Here is a 7,780-nt window from a genome sequence, read left to right as displayed (position 1 = left end):
CTGACCTGCAGTCTTTTTCTTGACCTCTCCGCCTCCATCCTACTTCGACCTATCACCCTCACCTTGACCTCTTTCCACCTATCACATTTCCAACGCCCCTCCTCCAAGTCCCTCCTCCCTACCTTTTATCTTCTCCTGCTGAACACTCTCTGCTCATTCCTGAAGAAGGGCATGTGCCCGAAACGTCGAATCTTCTGTTCCCTAGATGCTGCCTGACCTGCTGTGCTGTTCCAGCAATAAAGATTTGGTCAACTCAGTTTCTCAGTCAGGATGTTGTTGTTTAACACAAAAAAAAACGAAAACTGCAGATGCTGGAAATCAGAAACAAAACCAGAAATTGCTGGAAAAACTCCGGTCTGGCAGCATCTGTGGAAGAAAGCAGAGTTAACATTTTGGGTCCAGTGACTCTCTTTCAGTTCTTAAAACTTGCTGAGTTTTTCCAACAATTTTTGATCTTGCTGTTTAAAGCAATCTAATTAGCTTGGACAAAACAGCTGCAACTTTTGTACTTCGTGTGTTGATTTCAGCAAAAGGTTTTAAAAAATGCATGCACTCAATGTTGCTGAAACTGGGTGGTCCAATATTTATTACTTTTCACAAGTTGTCCTTGAGGAAGTGGTGGTTAACTGCCTTTTTGAACTGCAGTCCATTTGGTATAGGTATGCCCACAATACCATATGGGTGGGAGTTCAGGAGCAAAGCAACCATTTGCTTGTGACTGTAAAGCCGTGACAGGTTGAAGCTATCAATCTCCAGTGCCACATTGACAACAGGCAGCATCCTAGTCCATTATATTTGTTTTCCTGATGGCGATAGTTAAATCAAACTCTTTACAGGTGCTAAGAGAGTTTACTTATTGGTCACTGAAGATGTTCCTGGCTTTGAAATGCTCAAAACAACATTATCACTGGACAGCAACTTCCTGATGCAGACGTGGCACACCTTTGGCTTGGTTCTTGGGTTACCATGGTTGTATGGCTTTCAGTCAGTTATGTTAAGTAGGTAAACACTCTGTCTATGCCCTGACGGCCCAAGTCAGCAGCAAAGAGAAGAAAATGTCAATGTCAAAATACATCCCCATTTGAACACTTTTCTGGATTTCAACGTTCTTTATTCTGCCCTGCCTTAACTAACCTTACCAATAACATGGTCATAGAAAAAGGAGAACTCTCTTTCTATATCCAAGTGACTTAAAATCTCTCAGGAGATGTTAACTATACTGAAAATGACTTGTCATTAATAATCCAGAATAAACTCGATCGGTCTGATTACCATGAAACTAAGAATTGTTATGTTTTATTTACAGTTGTTTATTAAATCTACCTGTTCCAAGATGTTGATCTAGGCGATGATAGCTCTTTTTCCTCTGGAGTCAGAAAGTCACAGATTCAAGTTGGACAAGAGGTTTAAATGTGCAATTCAAACCGATACCAATGCAATTTTGATGGAGTTCTGTACAGTTTGATAAAGTATTACTGCTGCATTTTGGATGACAGACTGCTTTGCTTAGATCCATCAAAATGATAACACTTAAATGTATTTTTTTGGCTGTGAATGATTGTGGGGTGTTCTTATGAAAAGTAATAATTAGATTTAACCCCTTCAATCTTCTTTGCTGATGACTCAAAAGCATTTCTGGCATGCTAATGTTCTCTCTCAAACTGGTATCATCATGTTATTCAGCACATTTTTGTCAACCCACTTTCCCCACCGAACTACCATCTGTGTTTACTGTCTTTTCCTCTTAAGTTCTAATGGAGCCTTACTTTTGGATGGCTTGTAAAAGTATTCCATTGCTGACAAGGTGTTTTCAGATATTGTGCGCATGCACGTGGGGGGCGGGGGGGAAGCATCAGATAAATGGGCTTGATCTTTTGTTTCTATTGTTTCCTTCTTTTCAAAATTTTCTATTCAAATTTCTTTTATGCTCCTGACTGCACTAATACTCCTTTGGTTGATTTCACGAACAGTATTTGCGTCTGCGATCATGTTACATTATTCACTCTTGACTTCTCTACAGTAATTGCTCTGGCTGGCCCTACCAACTTCTCCATAATTCTTCATTTTCTAGCTCAATGAGACTGGTCTCCCATTCCAATCTACTCAAATACAACAAGGCTAGCTCCAGTAATGATTTCTCTTTGAGTCATTATGAGAGCCTGAAATGAGTTATCGATGACTAAATTTATTCGCATTTGCTCATAGCGAAGCCAACGTCAGCCGAGTTGGTTCAGTATGTTCATCAGATGATGACGATCATAGATGTAAAGCCCTTCTGTACAGTGAACTGGCCACTAGATCATGACCTCTTGGGCACTCACAACAAGGACAGCTGCAAAAGAAATATAAAGATGGTTGACAAGAACACTGAAAACTGGAATACAGTCAGTGATGACAATAACACCTGGAGGTTGACTGTTTGGAAAGTATTGAAAGAGACAAGCAGAATAGAGAAGTGGGTCAATTTTAATGATTTCATTACCTAAAATTTACTGGAGTGTCTTTTTTAAAACAAAATGGGATGAAAAGAAACACGATTTTAAACATGATTGGAGCCATTGTTTATTGCTCAAACATTTGCAAAAGTACTAATGGAATAAAATTGTTTTCATACATAATAGTATCCAAGTAACATGATTGAAGTAGAAGCTTGATTAAAAATCGAAGATTTTCATCTCAACTTTTAATAAAAGCCCACTATTTTTGTTTTACGTGAGAAAGCATATCAAGTTGAGAGCTGCAATATGCTACACATCAACTATACAATCTAAAAGATAGACACACATTCTTTAGGAAGAGAACTTGTCATAATGGACACAAGAGATCAAACATGTGCACTATCAAGAGTAATCATCATTGTCTGCAAAGAAACATTATGGAATTCAAACTCCCAAACAACATTCATTAAAACTGGGACTCATTTTAATCTGCAGTTAGAATTGTGAGGTTTATTAAAATTTTAATCTGTCAATTAATAAGTTTCCTATACATGGAAATGATAGCTTTAAATGGAGGAGAGATCAAATGATTCACAGATTGCTTGGATGGTTTAACTGTTAGAAGCCAGGGATCAAGGCTGCCTTCAAGACACACAACAATGCAGAATCACCAAGCGGAAACCGATAGTCAAGTTCCATACGCATCAAGATGGCCTCAACAGTGGCTTTGTGTTCATGTTGTGCTAAATGCTACATGTCCACCATACCGTTCTGTAAAAAATTCCTTACTTCGTGTTCTGACATCATCACCTTGATAACTTATGACCTTTATAAGATTAGATTAGATTACTTGCAGTGTGGAAACAGGCCCTTCGGTCCAACAGGTCCACACCAACTCTCCGAAGAGCAACCCACCCAGACCATTCCCCTACATTTACCCCTTCGCCTAACACTACGGGCAATTTAGCATGGCCAATTCACCTAACCTGCACATTTTTCGGGCTGTGGGAGGAAACCGGAGCACCCGGAGGAAACCCATGCAGACTCTGGGAGAATATACAAACTCCACACAGACAGTTGCCTGAGGCGGAAATTAAACCCAGGTCTCTGGCGCTGTGAGGCAACCACTCTGCCACCGTACCACCCTCTACCTTCATTAGTCACTTATTACTTTGTTTAAACTTCAGCATGCAATTCTTATACCTATTACATTAATCCAGTCATTTGGTTTGTCTCCAACACCACTATACTTTTAATTTTTTGTAATTGTCTCTCTGCGTCAATTAATAGGATTATAAATCATCCCTTCACTTAATATGCAGTTATTTACACTTTATTCAGACCATCTGACAACCTTGATCACCTGCACAGACCTATTATTTGGCCTGTCGACACTCCATTCACACCATTTGTATGATCTTTTGATCTCTCTGATTATAAAGTCTGTGTGCTCTCTTCATTTCACTTGACGAAGGGGCAGCACCCAGAAACGTTGTGATTTAAAATAAACCTGTTGGACTATAACCTGGTGTTATGTGACTTCTGACCTTGTCCACCCAGTCTAACACTGGCACCTCCACATCATGGCTAATTTTATTGCGAGAGTTGCAAAGAATTTACAAGAGAAGAATAATAACAAGTTTTGAGGATACCATGAGTAAACCACCAAGTTTCAGCTGTAAACTGTTCTTGCAAACTGCTGTTTCATTACTAAGCTGAAAGGAAGAATTGAGATCAGAGATAAACAATGAAAATTTCTACTTGTAACAAAGCAAAAGAGGGTAAACAATTCAGGACTGATAAGACCGGAAGTATCAGTCTCTTGGGACCAAACGAGCTACTTCTGTCTTTAGCTGGGAAGGTAAAAAGAAAGAAACCCATTGGAAAGTACATGCACAATGGGCAACTGCTTACTATGAGATGCTGATTTGATTTACTGTAGCTTAAAAATGTGTTGCTGCAAAAGCGCACCAGGTCAGGCAGCATCAAAGGAGAAGGAGAATCGACGTTTCGGGCATAACGTCGATTCTCCTTCTCCTTTGATGCTGCCTGACCGCCTGTGCTTTTGCAGCAACACATTTTTAAGCTCTGATCTCCAGCATCTGCAGTCCTCACTTTCTCCTAGTTGATTTACTGTAGTCACATGTATCTAAGCAAAGTGAAAACCTTTGATTTTGTGAGCTGTACAGGCATATCACAGCATGCTCAGAATGAGCAAGGCATACAGGTTACAACGGCACAGGTGCACAATGCAAGATTAACATTGTATGAAGTTAGAGTCCATTCAGCAGTCTCAAAGTCAGGGAAGAAGCTGTTCTTGAACCTAGTGGTGCACATGTTCCAAGCTTCTATATCTTCTGTCTGACAGAAGAGGTTGGAAGAGAGCAGTACCGGGGTAGGAGGGGTCTTTGATGATGTTGGCAGCCTTTCTGCAGCAACAAGAAGTGTAAATAAAGTCCACGGATGGGAGGTTGATTTCTGTAACGGTCTGGACTATGCACACACCTTTTGTAAATTCTTACGGTACTGCGAAGAGCAGTTGCCATAACCCGGTCATTATGCACTCCAGACAGAATGCTTTCTATCGTACATGTCTAAGGGTCCTTTCAGACATGCTGAATTTCCTAAGCTGGCTGAGGAAGAAGAGGCGTTGTTAAGCCTTCTCAACAGTCACATCTACGTGTGAAGTCCAAGACAGGTTGTCGGTTATTGTCACTCGAAGGAAATTGACGATCTTGACCCTCTCCACCTCAGCTCCACTGATGAAGATGAGGGTGTGACCCCTCATTTCGTCCTGAAAGGAATGATCAGTTCTTTCATTTTGCTGACTTTGAGAAAGATAGATTGATTTCACTGCATCATCCTTCCTGTATTCTAACTCATCATTGTTTGATATCTGTCCTGCCACAGTGGTATTGTTAACAAACTTGTAGATGGTGTTCATTCTAAATTTGGCAACACAGTTGTGGGTGCACAGATGGTACAGTAGGAAGCTGAGAATGCATCCTTGCAGGGTTCCAAGGACCCTTAGACATGTACGATAGAAAGCATTCTGTCTGGAGTGCATAATGACCGGGTTATGGCAACTGCTCTTCGCAGTACCGTAAGAATTTACAAAAGGTGTGTGCATAGTCCAGACCGTTACAGAAATCAACCTCCCATCCGTGGACTTTATTTACACTTCTTGTTGTTGCAGAAAGGCTGCCAACATCATCAAAGACCCCTCCTACCCCGGTGATCACAGAGGAGCTGCTGCTGTCTATCTTCACTGATTGTGGCCTGTACGTCAGGAAGCTGAGGATACAGTTGCACAAGGTGGAGTCAAAATTTTGGTCTTTGGAGTTTTGAGATTAGTCTGGAGGGGATTATGGTGTTGAAGGCAGAGCTGTGATCAATGAGTAGGGAATCTGACACAGGTGTCCTGGTTATTCAGATGTTCCAGGAATAAGTGTAGGGTGATGGAAATGTTGTCTGCCATGGATCTGTTTCATTGGTAGGCAAATTGCAGGTGATCAAGACGGGCTGATGACCAGTCTCTTGAAGCACTCGTGATTATGGAGGTCAGAGTCACTGGGCAGTAGACATTAAGGCACGTTTCATGTGCTTTCTTTGGTACTGGGATGATGGAAGGCTTTTTAAGCAATTCACCTTCTGACTCCCGAAGTCGATCCACCATCTATAAACCACAAGTTAGCAGTGTGATAGAATACATCCTATTCCTGGGCGGGTGCAGCTCTAACAATCCAAAAGAAATATGATACCAGCCAGAACAAAGCAGTCGGCTTGATGGGCACAACACCCACAGGCATCCACTTGCTCCACCAATGCACACTATCTACAAGATGCTCTGCAGAAATTCACCAGAACTTCTTAGACATTACCTTCCAAAACCACAATCACTTCAATATAGAACGAGAGAAAGTGAGGGCTGCAGAAGCCTGAAGAAGGGCTTATGCCAGAAACGTTGATTCTCCTGTTCCTTGGATGCTGCCGGACCTGCTGCGCTTTTCCAGCAACACATTTTCAGCCCATATAGAACAAGGCCAAACAACACAAGATCAAGTTGCCCTCCAAGCCACTCACCATCTAACTTGGAAATACTGTATATACTCATGTATAGGTTGAATTTTGAAGATGGATTTTTTAATGCTGAACTCAGAGTCGACTAATACACGGGCAAAATTTGAGGGGCTGAAATTCATGCTGCAGTTCAAAATACCGTATGAGCAGCAAAAGTCAATTCAATCACACAACTAATCCCCAATAAAGTCGAAAAACAATGAATTGGTAAAATGCCGGATAAAAGAAAGAGACCAGTACGAAAATTTAACATGTCAAAGCATCATTGAATTCTTGCAAAATCACACTGTTCAACACGATCATGGCCTGGTATAATGGCACACTTAAAATGAAACATTTATTAAATTCCAAATGTGTAAGCATCTTGAACTTTTCCTACTAAATTCTTCCGTTTGCCTCCCATTTACTCTCTTATGTTATGAACCTCAGCAACATCAGTACATTTGCCAAAGAATTAAAGATAGATCAGTATGTCGCTAATATATCCAACTTTTATTTAGATATAATGGCACAATTAAAATGATTAACTTTTTAACGATATTAACTTTTGGATAATATAGTGAACAAAGTGTGATAAGCAACAGCAACAGTATGTGATGGATGGCAGTTGTAGGAAGGGGGGAAAGTCTCAGATACAATCACATAGATGGGTTAACTCCAGGAAGGGTAAGAGGTAGGCAGCGAATGCAGGAGTTTTTTGTGGATAGACCCATTTCAAACAAGTATGTTGTTTTGGAAAATTTAGGAGGTGGTGATGGATTCTCAGGGGAACGTAGCTTGAACAGCCAAGTTTCTGGTGTGTTCAGACTGGCTCGAACGCAACAAGGGGTACATCAGCTTCAAAGAGATCAATTGTGTTTGGGGATTGTGCAGTCAGAGGTACAGAGACGTTTCTGTGGCCAGCAGAGAAAAAGCAGAATGGTGTTGTTTCCCTGGTGCCAGGATCAAGGATGTCTCAGAGGGTGCAGAATGTTCTCACCAGGGAGAGGGGCCAGCCGGAAGTCATTGTCCGCATTGGAACAAACGACATTGGAAGGGAAAAGGTGGAGACTCTGAAGGGACATTACAGAGTTAGGCAGAAATTTAAAAATGAGGTCCTCAAGGGTAGTTTTATCTGGATTACTCCCAGTGCTATGAGCTAGTGAGGGCAGGAATAGTAGGATAGAGCAGATGAATGCATGGCTGAGGAGCTGGTGTATGGGAGAAGGATTCACATTTTTGGATCATTGGAATCTCTTTTGGGGCAGAAGTGACCTGTACAA

The 7,780-nt window shown here is 41.2% G+C and overlaps 1 protein-coding gene across 4 annotated transcripts in view; it reads right to left on the bottom strand.

The window, feature by feature from the left end:
• The window catches only part of LOC122554150 (heparan sulfate 2-O-sulfotransferase 1), a 210,007-nt gene that overhangs the window by 127,420 nt on the left and 74,807 nt on the right, over window positions 1-7,780 (bottom strand). Inside the window, exon 1 of one of the 4 annotated variants that reach the window (XM_043698724.1) lies at window positions 1,324-1,421. The exons of the other annotated variants lie outside the window; for them this stretch is intronic. The gene's annotated coding sequence lies outside the window, so the exon portion shown is untranslated. Of the gene's footprint in view, window positions 1-1,323; window positions 1,422-7,780 lie in introns of those variants that run through there. 4 annotated transcript variants of the gene reach the window in all.

Source organism: Chiloscyllium plagiosum, chromosome 11 (assembly GCF_004010195.1).
Source record: "Chiloscyllium plagiosum isolate BGI_BamShark_2017 chromosome 11, ASM401019v2, whole genome shotgun sequence".
NCBI classification, from domain to species: Eukaryota; Metazoa; Chordata; class Chondrichthyes; order Orectolobiformes; family Hemiscylliidae; genus Chiloscyllium; species Chiloscyllium plagiosum.
The sequence above is the reverse complement of the archived record's forward strand: the minus strand, read 5'-3'. Positions and strand labels throughout refer to the sequence as shown.